The sequence below is a fragment of the Mytilus trossulus genome, chromosome 7 (genome assembly GCF_036588685.1).
Source record: "Mytilus trossulus isolate FHL-02 chromosome 7, PNRI_Mtr1.1.1.hap1, whole genome shotgun sequence".
NCBI classification, from domain to species: Eukaryota; Metazoa; Mollusca; class Bivalvia; order Mytilida; family Mytilidae; genus Mytilus; species Mytilus trossulus.
This window is the reverse complement of record NC_086379.1, coordinates 62893601-62909303: the sequence shown is the minus strand read 5'-3', so window position 1 is coordinate 62909303 and position 15703 is coordinate 62893601. Positions and strand designations below refer to the sequence as shown.

General features: G+C 31.1%; 1 protein-coding gene across 4 annotated transcripts in view; it reads right to left on the bottom strand.

Moving 5' to 3' along the window:
- LOC134725518 (protein dimmed-like) overlaps positions 1-15344 on the bottom strand; it is a 37108-nt gene extending 21764 nt beyond the window's left edge. For 2 of the 4 annotated variants that reach the window (XM_063589391.1, XM_063589395.1), the window contains exons 1-2: positions 15235-15344; positions 11028-11224 (exon numbers count right to left, since the gene is read on the bottom strand). The gene's annotated coding sequence lies outside the window, so the exon portion shown is untranslated. The remainder of the gene's footprint in view (positions 1-11027; positions 11225-15234) is intronic. The other 2 variants (XM_063589401.1, XM_063589394.1) reach the window with 2 other exon arrangements.
- Between the last annotated feature and the right edge of the window lie 359 nt (positions 15345-15703).

The window sequence follows — 15703 nt, the reverse complement described above, 5'->3', positions numbered from 1 at the left end:
CTGATGCAGAAGTATTTTTATTTTATCAAAACGACAATATTATTACCATTTTAATATTTATGTGACTAATTTCAGTAAACTTATATGAGTCAACCTTTGATATGTAAAAATCAAAACAAATGATTTAACATATGTACTTGTGGTTTTTCATGGTCTTTTTTGCATTTTGTTACAAACATAGTCTATTACATTCAATGTTTTCGACTGGAAACATTCTTTACATAATTAACCAATATGATATATTGATTGATTCATTTAGTTTTTGTACTTGTAACAGAAATCAAAGCTAAATATGTTATTTCCGGAAGTCTAAAAATACATGTTTAATCTATAAATTATTATAAACTGTTTTTTTTTTTAATCAGAAAATTTACGAATAATAGTACAATATAAGTATTAACATGATCAATGACATCATATACCGTAAACCTTGCATTACTGCTATCTCTTATGTCATAGAAACACAAAGGATATGGGATATCCATCCATGACAAATCAGTGCATGCACAACAAATAAACACACAAAAAAGCAAAGGAGCAGCGGTTTTATTTCTGTTCTTCATCTCAAAGTCACAGTCAGGCCTCAACAAAGTGTGTTCATGTTTGCTATTGCTATGTTGTATACGACTCTCGCTAGTGGGGGAAGGGGGAAGCATTACCTATCATTTCAGAATACATAACTTCACCCTCTAGTTTAGGGGGGATTTGTGTTGCTTAATGGTCAGTTGTGTGTGTAGTAAACTGTCTGGGTCTTTTTCTGTTGGGTAATTTTTGTGTCTTTTTTTGGTTGAGGATTTGACGTTTTTCATCATTTCAATTTGTTAAAGTCTCCAAGCACTTCTGTAAATTGACGACCTAAGCAATATTGATAAAAAAAACCAAACAAAGAACATTCAGTGCGCACGCGACACCCTGTACTTTAGATATTTTTATATGTCTTTAATTCTTTCAACAGAATATGAAACTTCGATATATTGTTCGTATATAAACGAATTAACGGACATGTGGGATACGATTTAATAAGACACCAACCCACGACACATCAATAAATAAGATTTTCTAAAATATGTTTTGTGTTTGTCTTTGACCACACGCCAGTAAAACAGAGCTAACAGACACAAAGCAAATAAAAACACTTTTATCTTTGATTCAATGATTACATTTTCACATTTAGATTTTTTTCAGTGTAAATTTGTCTGGTCTATTCTAGTTAAAAGACGCTTTTGTTTTTGGAATGACTCAGACTAAATCGTACAACTGCTTTTATGTAAGAATACCTATATATATATATTTATTGTGGTTTCAATGTTTTATTGGTATTTTACTGAGAGATGTAAAAATTGAACGAAAAACAATCGCCATAAATAATTGAATGATGATATGGTTGGTTTCGGTATTGAAAGTTTCATTTAGATTTGGTTCCTTTTAAGAAACAATTTAGTGCATGAAAAGTGTTGTGAGTTCAATGAATAATTTGTAGCATGCTTCTTTTCTTTCATATACCTGATTTTTTTAATTCGTTTTTAATTCGTTTTACGCTGAATACAAGTCGTGGAATGGATTAACGAATGTATGAATAACTGAAAACTGTAGCATAAGGACAAACTTTACTGATTTTTACGTACTGTAGCATAAGGACAAACTTTACTGATTTTTACGTACTGTAGCATAAGGACAAACTTACTGAGTTTTACGTACTGTAGCATAAGGACAAACTTAACTGATTTTTACTTACTGTAGCATAAGGACAAACTTTACTGAATTTTACGTACTGTAGCATAAGGACAAACTTACTGAGTTTTACGTATACTGTAGCATAAGGACAAACTCTACTGAATTTTACGTACTGTAGCTTAAGGACAAACTTACTGAGTTGTACGTACTGTAGCATAAGGACAAACTTTACTGAATTTTACGTACTGTAGCACAAGGACAAACTTACTGAATTTTACGTACTGTAGCATAGGGACAAACTTACTGAATTTTACGTACTGTAGCATAAGGACAAACTTACTGAATTTTACGTACTGTAGCATAAGGACAAACTTTACTGATTTTAACGTATACATAGTGTCTACAATTGGGGATGGGGAATGGTGGCAAAACTATATAATTGCAACCTTTTTTTATATTGAAAAGAATATTTCATTTCCAGTGATATGATTGACATCAAAATATCCGTTAAAACACCGATATATTGATCATTGCGTTTTCGGAGAGATTTGTGTTGGGAAGGGGGAGGGGATATTTTCCGTCCCAACATAGCAATGATTAACAAGAAGTAAATTCATTAACATTAGCCGTCTATATTTCAGGGATATGGAATGTACCATTTTCATAGATGTAACAGTGCTCAAGGATCAATCAGCCATTTTAAAAATATAGCGTTGAGCTTTTTAGATTCTACTTGTGAAGCAAGACCAAATTAGACCATTTAGAGCCCGAGCCCGAAGGCAGTTATCCGTTACCTCCTAAATTGTAAGTCTGAAACAAGTCTGTAGATTTTAAATGCTACAAATGTATACATATATAATTATAGTTCAAACTATTTAAGATAAAATTGAGAATGGAAATAGGGAATGTGTCAAAGAGACAACAACCCGACCAAATAAAAAAAACAACAGCAGAAGGTCACCATCAAGATGTTTGCATAAGAATCGTAAAAAGAGAGCATAGATAGATCCTTCTAGATTCTATGTCCGAAACAAGGCCAAAGTTTTTTTTAAATGCTAAATCACAGTTATGGTTTACATTCTAAATTTTAAGTCTAAAACAAGACGAGTCTCGATATTTTAAATGCTGAATAGTTATAGTCGAAATGATGTAGAAAAAAAGAGGACAATATGCAGAGCTTTTAAGATTTTTGCTATACTTTATCATACCAAGTCAATGATGTAAGTTTGAAACAAGTCTCAAAATTTAAAATGCTGAATAATTATAGTGGAAATGATGTAAAATAAAGCAAAAATATATAAATATATAACTGTTAAAGATTTTTGCTATACTTTATCATACACAGCCAATGATCATCGTACCAGGCTCAATTCTGAGTAATTAAAAAAAAAAAAGAACAGCTAATCTATCATATTGTGAATTATCTTCAAACGAAAGGTCATTTCCTTTAGATTTTCAAAGTTTATAAGTTTAGTTTTGATAAAGTACACAACATGGGTTATTGATAGTTATAAGCTGTTCTATAACCTGAAGCAATATGTTCTTTGATGGATGAATTTGAATAACATTTGACAGATAGTAAAGAACAATAACTGAATAGTAAGCAGACAATTACTTGTCAAGTCGTTGTCCGAAATGGATCATTCTTCTAAAGGTGTCATTTTTCACCGACGTGAGGGTGTTAGGGTGATATTTCACTTATTATTTTTATGTATAGATTCTAATCAAGAGAAAACATCAATCATATATGACATCGGTTCTTCGAGAAATATATCTAAGGTTATGACATAATTAGTATAAAATATGTGAAACGTCCTTTGAAAAAAAATATTATGGTAGCTATATATAAGGGTTATGTCCAAACAGATACAGTTATAAATAGCTTCCCATCTTTTGTTGAGTGCGACACCTTTCAGTGCTATACCAGCGGCAAATACTATCAATATTGCAATTGTACATGCTGCTTGCACGTTAGACGGGATTTGAAAGTAAAACATTCAAATATACAATACACATTTAATAAGGTAGATAATGTTTGAAGGTAAATTTTAACTGCTCATAAAGGTTTTGTTTTGAAATTTGCATATACTTCCAATTTTTAAAAATAATAAACGGGTTTTGTTTTTGGTGGCATGGCAAAGATTGCAGAAATTGTAAAATGTTCAGGTTCGGTAGGTCACTGCTGCATGGTTTTATAATCCTATTAACATAATTATGAAATTAAAAGTTTACAAAACGTGATCGCAGTTTTAAAAGATCGTTCACATCTCAATTTTTCCAAAGACATTATAAAACAGAATTACAACTCATTTTGTGACTAATATGTTCGGATTTCTTCAAACCGCATTGTTTTTGGTTAAGTCTTTTTTTTTATCTAAACAAACACATTTGTCGACTAGACGAATTTATTACATAGCTATTAAAATGATGTCTTATGTCGATTTATTAGATAATATTTTTGCTTTGCCATGTAATGATCGATATGTCAGCTTCTTGCTAGTCACAAAAACTCGGACCTAATGTAATCTTTAATTGGTTTTCCTTGTAACCCTGATCATTCTAATATCCGACGCTCAACATTGATAGACGGACACGGCAATGTACTCCGAGCACCGGAAACCTCTACATATGTCGAATGATCATAATCGGTCTACTAACAAGTGCATTATAATGTTACATGCATGGAAAACATTAAAACTGCAATATAATTGTAAAACTATTTTTGATGAAAGAAATTATGGACATGAGTTAACATTGTGTACGACAAGGAATTCGTGGTTTGTGACATTGCTTACACATAATGTATCACAACACACTTTTATGACAAATTTAGTAGATCTATTAGTTATGCTGTCCGTTTTGGCCGAATGATCTTGTGCTTATATATAAAGATAGGTGTTTGACTATATTCGTCCAAATTAAATAAGAAGTTTTTCGTCAGTATTATAATGATTGCGGATGATTTGGTTATTGCTAACACATTTTTTGTATTTTCATTGTAAAGAATAAAGGCGATTATAAAAAAAAGTTTATTCTTTATTTTTGTCTTCAACATGGATTTGATACACGGTACTTTATAGTGTTCAAAATATATCGTCTACATTTGGTCTCACAACATCTGATATGATCTATTTATAATAATTTATAACTTGTTTTTTTGTGTTCATTGAATAAATAAATATCCTTATAAAGTAGATAGTTGCCGTCAACTGCTTGCATTTATTAAAATATTCAAATATGTCCTACCTACCTTGATTATCATTTTTGTTTTGGAAAATATGCTGTTGAAGGCTAATCTTTCAAGCCATTTTTTTAATTATTCACAACTTCATTAGACCCTGGACTATTTAGGTTTTGACATATATATCATGTAGATACATATTTTGTGTTTGTTGTTGAAGACTGTATGTTGACATCTCGGTGTTTGTTGTTTGTGTAGTTGTTGTGTAATCAAATAACTGTTCATGTTATTAAAGAAACTTTATTAGAAATAGAAGATTTGGTGAGATTACCAATGAGGCGACTCTCCACAACAGACCAAATGATGTAGAAGTTATATGAGTGTGTTAAATACTTTTGATATTTTATGAATATCAATAATGTGGTCATTTTTATAAATTTCCCGTTTACAAAGTTTGAATTTTTCGAAAAACTTATGATTTTCTTATCCCAGGCATCGAGTACCTTAGCCGTATTTGGCACAACTGTTTTGGGAATTTTGGATCATTAATGCTCTTCAACTTTGTACTTGTTTGGCGTTATAAATATTTTGATATGAGCGTCACGGATGAGTCTGATGTAGACGAAACACGCGTCTGGCGTAGTAAATTATAATCCTGGTACCTTTAATAACTATTCTTACACTTGCTTTTCTTTATTTTATGTGTTCCTTATCTTGTGCGTTTAACTTTGAAACAACTGTAGTTTATACGTGCTGGACCTTGACAAGGGCAACACATTGAAAGATTAAAGAATACTTAATAATCAAAGCGTAAATTACAAACCATAAACAGGACCCATGTCTCGAGCGTCTGTGATATATCCCTCTATTCGTGATAGGAGGTATGACAAGAGCCACAAGTTGGCACGTGATAAGTAGTATATTTACTCAAGCCTTTCAAAATTATGTTAATTTTATTGATAAATGAACAGGTTAATATAATCTGGACTATTTAGTGCAGAGAAATCACTTGTGATGGTACTGTGATGTCATAAACATGTTGAAATTGACATGCAGAAAAAAACGCATCTATGCTACAGGACTTATAATTTGGTATGACTGACTTCTTGAACGTTTCGTTTACAAAAGGCTCATCAGTGACGCTTGATTCCAAAAAGTTTAAAGGCCAAATAAAGTACAAAGTTGAATAACAATGAGGACAAAATATCCCAAAAGCTTTTGCCAAATACAGCTAAGTTAATCTATTCCTGGGGATAAACAATTCTTAGTTTTTCGAACATTTCTTTCGAGAAAAATTTACCATTTTAAAAAGAATTTTAAATTTTGGACGAAAAATTGAGCAACAACCTTACCGCAAAAGACAAATAACACACAATACCACCAGACGTGTGTAATTGGGTAAAACTTGCACATAAAAAAGAACTTAGAAAGAGGCAGTTTTCAAAGTTAAGCAGTCAAGCTAAGAAGTTAAAAACCCTATTGCAAAAATGAAAAACAAAATTTATTACTAAATCCAAGAAAATTGAAGCTCTAATGCAAACATTCAAACAAAACACAGTTAAGGAATATAGATAGCGCTGACTGACAGACTGTTTGTCTTTTGAACATTTGAATGATGTATTAAGTATCTTTGTGACACTCTTGATTTTCGAATTCAAGGTGCAAACTGAAAGGTAGCATTAATATCATACCTTTTCCCTTAACAAATGTGTTTCGCCAGTTATTGATATGTGTATCCCAATTGCAAAGTGTTTTATTGAAAAAGTAATTACAATTATTGAGATAGTTGATACTAGAGAGGTCTCTAAAAAAGAACACATCCAAAAAAAGAATGAATAGCAAACTAAGACCAATATGCAAAAGATCCATAACGATTAATCGTATTAAGCTCTCATGTTGATGATAGATTATTATTTGGAGGATAAAATTGCAGTTGGATTGTTTAAACTGAGAAAGGAAATGGGGAATGTGTCAAAGCGACAACAACCCGACCATAGAGAAGAAAACAATGTGTTTGTTTAGAAATATAATCACGTTTTTCACATTTACTTTTTATCTGCATGACACTTCACATTAATAGAACAACTACAGCTCATATGCATTTACACTTCATATTCTGAAGTAAATGCACATATCCTTACACACTTTCACACTTTCTGCCATGTTTAAATAACTAACTTTCCTTAATATTTCCCTCTTATCTATCTGAAAACGATAAAGAACATGTGCATTGTCGTATTCAATTCTCTGCGATTAGCAATCATCTTCATTTCTTTTTTTTTTAAATGGTGAACGAGACTGAAAAATTATGTTATGTTATCTATTGATCTTTAATATGTATGCTACGTTCATAGAACAATATTCATCTGTTTCAAATTAAATAAAGGCAACAGTAGTATACCGCTGTTCAATAGGCATTAATAAAGGCAACAGTGATATACCGCTGTTCGAAATTCATGAATACTGGTTACAAACATAAACTCATGGAAACACACCAAATATAAGAGAAGAACTACGACACAACAGAAACACAACACTTAAATGTAACAAACACATAGACGAACTATAATATAACGATCTACTAATCGAGGACTAGTCCGAGTCACAAACCAAAACCAGAGAAAACACATCAACTATAAGAGGAATACACCAGAACAACAGAAACACTGATGTAAATACATGTCTATAGTGGACATTCGTAGGGATAATGACTGGATTTGCACACTTAAAATTATAGGATCAGTTTATATGTAAGTGTCAACTGTAAGATCGAGAGAGCGACTATGAAAATATACCATAAATCAAAGATTTGAATGTATGGTAGGTGAATATATAGTTTAATTAACAAGTTGTCAATCATGCATGTTACTACCTGCTTAGTATGTACAAATATGCCTCTCTATGGCCCGTTAATTAATTTGCTTATATGTTTTCTTTTAACGGATTTGCCAATGGTAAGTGAATATATAATATTGAATATGCATGTACATGTATGAGGATATGATATGTTAAGTACATTCAATTTGTTAATTTACACTTATTATGAGAGAACTGTTAGGAAGATTAATTGCATCTTATGCCCGGCTATCTTCTTCAAATAAAGATTATTATAACTTTGTGTTGTTGTTGTTGTTATTATTATTAATGATGATTTAACATGAAATGAACACACTGCTATTTTATTCAAATCTAAATCGTGTTCTTCGAGCACAATTATGGCTTAACATTAAACAAAAAGACGCGAAAACCAACACAAAACACACCATAATCAATACTCGTTTCCTGCTTCACGCGCTATTTACAGGTCTATATAAACTGTCTCATTTGGATTAGGAAACCCATAATCAGAGGATCCAGGGTTCCAAGGAAAGGGTGTATTATTGTGTCAAACATGAATTTCCAGCGTAGCAAAATCGAAACAAATGTTGACTGATGCTAAGTGAAGAAAGTTATACATTTTTTCTGCTAATCAAAGGGGGTTGGATGCATGCCCCCTTAATCTGCCACTGATCTCATCAAAAGAAGTGTATGAATACCACAAAATTATGATTTGCATGGATGTCTCTATGTTAAAAGAGGTAACTATCTGGAACTTATACTCTATTTATTTTTACCAATCTATATATTCTCACTCCAATAAGAAAACTCCAAAATGGAATGATTTGTTGAGTTATCTATTTCAATCTGAAACTTGTGAATTATCAATTGAATCAGTCAAATCAAAGATTATGCACCTTTAATTGCACAACTGGTTATAAAACCTTATGCTCTCTATGTAGCAATGTAGGTACCTACATTTATCTTTATATGTTAAGGCATAGAATGATAGTACTATATTCAACACTGCCATAGAATCACTATTTTAGAAGTAAACACTTTAAGAAAGCTGCATTTTGTTAGGTTGCTTTAAGGATAGATTTTCATTTTTTTCTTTTCTTTCAATGTCTTTGTTAAATTATGTTGCCATCTTTAAAAGCCAAATTTTTGGTCTTTCATGAATTACTATTTCCAACCATTTGTAGTTCTAGATATTAATTTTCAATCTGCATTGAGAAAGATTACAAATGTTTGTTGTTGTCCATTTGTTTGACGTATTTTGTCATTTGATTTTGCCATGTGATTAAGGACTTTCCGGTTGAATTTTCCTCGGAGTTTAGTATTTTTGTGATTTTACTCTTTTTGACAGTTGCATTATCTGAATATTCTTGTTCAAACCCCTTCTAAAACATTAATTGGTAATTCTCCAAGAAATTTTCTTTTTGCACGTCTTGTGTCAACTTTTAAACGTTATGTTCGAATTAAAGCCAATACGTTCGTATTAAAAGAAAAGGTCAAATAGGTGAATATTTGATTGATTACTGTTAAAAATAGATACATATAGAGCATGTTTTACCCTGTAACTTCTCCGAAAATATAATATTGGATTATCAATTAGATTTTATTAAACTTTTAATCATCAGAAGAAGGGAGTTTAGAAAATGAAAATATATGCAAAGTTTTAATAATATAATTTGACTGTGTCGTAATAAAGATATAAAATTCAGATATTTGCATAAAAATAGTCTGATTCTAAGAACATTTCAGCTAAATCATCATAGAGCACAAGCGTCGTCGCCCAAAATTTATTTACCTTTGAATAGATAAACACAAAATATATTTACTGTTGAAATACATCATTTTCAGGCGACAGTTGTGCTCTTTACTACTTCTAATCATGTACATGTCAAATAGTGCAGTTTGCTTCTGGATTAGTAGTTAACTTGTAAGTTCTTCCTTTATTAACTCTTCATATTTGCAATTGCATCAACTTTTTTAATTGACTCTCAGATTATATGGGAAATCACCGATTATACCAGTTTATGTTACTATTATTAATGATAATTACTTTTTTATGTACCATCATATTCCCCACCAGGATATGATTTCAAAGGTCAATGACATTTTTTTAGGTAACTTGTAAACACATATAACTATGACGTTTAACATGTAAATATTATATTTTTATACATCATAACATTAAACCTATTGTGTCATTTGACAATAGCACTCTTTCACGTATATCTATCAAACAGTGCACACATTTTGGTTTACCAAACAAAATAAAAACAAAAAAAATGTAGTTCGAATTTGTTTTGTATGTTTTACAACCTTTTTTGAAAACATCTTCAGATATTCAAGACGATTGTAGATATTCAATTTTCTTATAATGAAGAAAAAATAAAGCGTGTATCAAACACAGGGATGATACGTCAATTATTTAGTAAATGAAATTTTAAATCAATTAAATTGAGAATGGAAATTAATAAAGCGTGTATCAAACACAGGGATGATACGTCAATTATTTAGTAAATGAAATTTTAAATCAATTAAATTGAGAATGGAAATTGGTAATATGTCAAAGAGACAACAACCCGACCATAGAACAGAGAACAGCAGAAGCTAATTTTTCATTTTTTTTCTCAATTGGTTGATGCTCTATAATGTTTACATGACATATATTTGACTATTTAACCTTTAATGCTTAGTATACATTATGAAGGATATTTCCGTTAAAACGTTTGTATATCGATTGTATAGGTTTATATAAATAAGAAACACTATACTTTGTATCTGCGATATTAAGAATGGTTGTACTGTATATCTTCCAAAGTTTTCCATTGAATAAATACATGTTGCCCAATCTTTAGTTTTTTTGTCTGAACTCAGGTGGACAACTCGTCTTTTGTTTTCCATTTAATCATGGTGTTCTCTGTTTTTAATTGATTTATAATTGCCCGTTTTGGAATTTTTAATTTTTTTGATCGAGCTATTCATTTTTCTTCTCACATATTTGACCCATTTACATGACGATATGACAAGTATGTCATAAACCTGAGACAAATAACTGACCTTAGGTAATATAATTACCGGTAACCACGTAATCGAAAACATTTACATATCTAATGCATTTTTTTTTAAAGAAATCTAATTTGTTTATTGCTATCAGATCGATGAGTGCACATCATTTCCCCCCTGATAAATAATTGATAAATTGCATTTTGAAACGTCAAAAATGTCATAATATTTACAAATAATTCACAAAAAGGCACCACATAGCTGTATATGAATATATATTTATATATGTACGTATTCAAAGGATCTAAGTAAGAACATTTTATAAAATGCTACTTACCGATTATTTTGGGTGATATACAGGGTTGTCGTGTTCCTCTAAAACTATTTCCTTAAAGAAGTTTACTATGTAATAATCTCACGCTCTATGGATTAAAGAAGGAAGAGGCGGAGCTACCATCACTTTGTCGGTGATCTATCAAAATCTGTCACAGGTTTTTCATTCATGAATGAGTTCTTATGAGATTGAGTACAAATCTGTAATATATCGGATAATGTTAAGATGAGGAGAAACAACATTATCTAAATGTTAAAAAATGTTCAAAGTGATCTGTGACTTGGTAGACTTCAAAACATGAAACCAAAAAGTCCAACATAATGTTTTATATCAAATTATGGTTTTGCAAGGACATGTAAATTTCATTACGTTTCTTGTTTTTAAATTATAGTATTTTATTGTGACAGAACACAATCATGAAATACACATAGTGTCAAAGCAAAAACCAAAGGTCAAAATATTATTTTTAATTGGTCATCAAATTATATTTTACATAATTCTTTATTCATTTAACAAGTCAAAATAAGACAAATAAGTATTTATATAAGTACACAAATCGTTCAGAGATTACAAGTTGATGATGATGATGCGAATGATGATGAAAACAACGATGACAAAGACGATGAAGAAGACGCCAAATACAAGATGATAAATTAATAATACAGAGGGGAAAACTGATGACGAAGAAGACGACAAAATGGGGACGACAAGATGATACTAATGATGATGCGGAGGAAGAAGCTGGTGTCGACGAAGACAACAACGATGACAATGAGGACAAGATAATACTCATGAGGATGCGAGGGAGGGAGATGGTGACGAGGTTAACGACAACCATGAGAAAGACCAGGTGATGACGACAATGATGGGCCAGAGCAGGACGTTGACAACAAGGACGAAGACGACAACAACAGCGACGAAGAGGAAGACGACAAAATGGTGATAATGACGATAAATTCTTTCCAGATAACAACAGATGTTAATACTAAAAGTTTGTTAAATGTCTATAAAATGGCCATGAATTTTAGTAATTTTAATGCTTTTAAAATCTGCCGGATCAGCTTATACATTTTCAATCAAGCAGATTGTCAAAACATTTTATGAAGAACCATGTTTACAAATATTTGTTAAATGAAACCCTCTTTACCTGCCGGTAATCTGTATGTTCAAAGCACATTATAATGACATCAACAAGTGCAATATTTAAAGCAATATTAAAATTTAAAATGCAAGCCAGCTGTGATCAATAAAGTGTATATATGTAAACCACCTGTGCTTCCATAAAACTGTTAATTCACGTCAAGGAGATTGATATCTTCAATGATACCATACGCAATAAGGGACGGAGCTTGAAATGCCTCATCTATAAACTAATAGATATAGGAAGATGTGGTGTGAGTGCCAATGAAACAACTCGCCATAAAAAAAAACAATTTAAAAAAGATAAACCTTTATAGGTCAATGTACGGCCTTCAACGCGGATCCTTGTCTCACACCAAATAACAAGCTATAAAGGGCCCAAAAATAACTAGTGTAAAATCATTCAAACGGGAAAACAAACGGTATAATCTATATAAACAAACGAGAAACGATAAACACGTATAAATTACATAAACAAACGACAACTACTGTACATCAGATTCCTGACGTAGGACAGGTGCAAACATTTGCAGCGGGATTAAACGTTTAAATGGATCCAAACCTTCTCCCTTTTTCTGAAACAATAGCATAAAATCGCAACATAGAAAAACACACGATAAACATAAGGTCATATGTTTTGAAAGGCCTTAGTCAAACTACAATTAATTATTTGATGTAATCATAAAAAAGTTATGCATTTTGAAGGAAATTAAACCCTTGCAAAAATAACCATTTCCAGTTATCAAATAGATGGGAATTGAGGAATTTACATTCTGGGATTTTCGTCCTTATATGAACCATGCATATTTCGCCTCTCGTGTTACTCATATAATTAAGTTTCTATTAGTTTGGCTTGAGGCGTACATGAAGGATCGTTTATTGTAGATCGAACATATGTGATTCTCGCCGAAGATAGTAACATACGTTTCTAGTATACTAAGGTATTTTGGATGATATTTCATGCCTCAGTGTGTTTTGCGAATTTGACCTACTAGTAATTCTTGTAACCTACCACTGGGTCAACGCCACTGGTTGTTGTCTATTTCGTCAATCCATCAGAAAAGACCCAGTCTTTAACATTTTTTCAAAGAGATTGTGACAGAAATTGTCTTTTAACAAATTTATGAAGTTATATTTTTACTGTTTGTGCTATAGTACGGATATAATTGAATGGTATAGTACCCCGCTCCAATGGCGTAGGTGTTAAACTCTGTCAATATAAAAATAAGAAGATATGGTATCATTAAAAATGGGACAACTATTCACCAAAGTTCAAATGAAGTGTTACAAATTTTGTTACATTGCATATTCATATTAGATATCCAATTCAATATTAAGTATAACGGAACATTATTTGATTTGATTAACCAGAGAGATTCAAAAACGAATAATTTGAACTGCTGAGAACTGAAAATAATAACTTTGTTAAAACATGATATCCTGCAATTCCAGTCCCCCAAGAATATAAAAAATGGTCGTCTTAACTTAACCGCAAGTTTTTCACATACAGAAAGCGACAGAGATTCAGAGATGAAGAAAAATGAGGAAAAATGAGCAGAAAAGCACAAAACATTTGTTAGGTGTAGTTATTTCTTCTAGGAAACCAGTGACCTTGAAGAAAGGCATCTCACCGATATTATTTACTATGAACATGAATATCATCCAGAAGGCAGCTGACAGAGAAACAAGAGGTCATAAGACAGATTCGGGGATTTTTCTTCCAGCCACCAGAGGATTCACTGGTTGCAAAAAGGCTTTAAAAGGCAGACAACACCGGATTGCCTGGAAAGTTGAAAGCTTTGAACTTTGAAGGAATACTTTTGTATTCTTGTCTTCCATTTTTGCTAATATGTCTTTGTGTGCTTCTTTGTAATATATTTGTTTGTTTTTATTACGAAAAGTATAACCACAAAAAGACTAAACTCCGAGAAAAAATCTAAAAAAAGTTCCTAATCAATTATTAGTTTGACCAATTTATGACCAATTTACCAAATATATTTAGTGACTGTAATGTTTGAATGTCACTTTCAGATTATAAAATGATTAAGTTTCTTTTAAATCTAGAAAAGGATAGCGGAAATATAATTTTGAACAATACATTTATTACTTCCGATTTTAATACTGAATACAACATTAACCTATGATTTTTTTGTTATTAATGCATACTTTACTAGTTGAAATAAACTTTAATGATTTTAATATCGGTCTGCATGAAGGGCTAACTTGTGGTAAACAAATGCTCTAATTATTTAAGTTCAAATTTAAGGGGAGCAAATAAGGATATATTATAAGTAGAAATTAAACTGTGTACTATCATTCAGTATAAATGGATCTGAATTATCAAAGTAAAAGCTTACTATTGCTATCATTACGACCGAGTTAATAGGTAGTTTGGAGATTTCTTATCACAGTTTCCTAGAATTTGTTTTTTTTTTGCTTGTCCAATCTCCTTGTACACAATTTCCAAATTTTATTTTGTATTAGTTTATACCGCAACGTCTTTTCACTGTCCTGAGTCGTTATAAAGAGGGATTTGCCTTTTACAACGCTATCCTAGATACATTTCTTATGGAATTTCACATTGTTACTCTTGCATGGAAATCAAAGTTATTAGTGTTTAAGATACCACAAGGGATCTCAAATATATCATACAAACTACGCTTATTTTCTGACAATGATGAGGTTCAAGATATTGTTGTTAATAACGAATTTGTGGACTACCATAATAAGATAAGTTAGAATGCCTAAAAAAATGTGAACAGGGTGAATTCACAACAAAGTATGACAACTGCATTTAATTTATAGACATTAATTGCACACCTGCAAGTATAAATTACTTTAATTCATGCGACACAAGCGCATTTAGTATTAGAATTTTCAACGCATATGAATAAATCAAAAATTATACAAATCAATTAGTGTTCACAAAGCAATTCTTTGTGTGTATGCATCAAATTACAAATGAACGTTCTTCTAAAAAGTATTTTCAAAATGTCTGTAATAAAAAAAAAATTGAATTGACACATTGCCTTCTATAAAACATATAAATCATTATGCTTAATGTTCTTACCTTGAGAAACGTGTAACACGTTTAACTTTCCACCCAAAATAAAACTAAGAAACATCTTATTTACATGTTTTACAATATTTTAATGTTATGTTAAGTCAGCATTGTAAGACATATCCTTTGAACGGATATATTTTTCATTTGTGTTTTAGCAAAATTTCATTGTGGTTATGTAAACAAAACAATGGTACGGTAGTTGTTAAATTATTGTGTCCTGTATACATTTTAAAAGGGATAACTATCAAGTCTCTTTTTAATCGTTTGAAACAATACTAGATAGATGCAGTTATGTGGTTTGTATAGCTGTACCTGTAGAAATCTTTAAACGAGTCTAAATTGAAAACTACGTTCAAACCTGCAGAAATCTTTGATATATATAAAACCAATTTATGTACAAAAAATTGAACGAAAAACAAATACTAGTATCCAACACAGCAACAAACGATCGCTACAACCAATCAATTACAGGCTC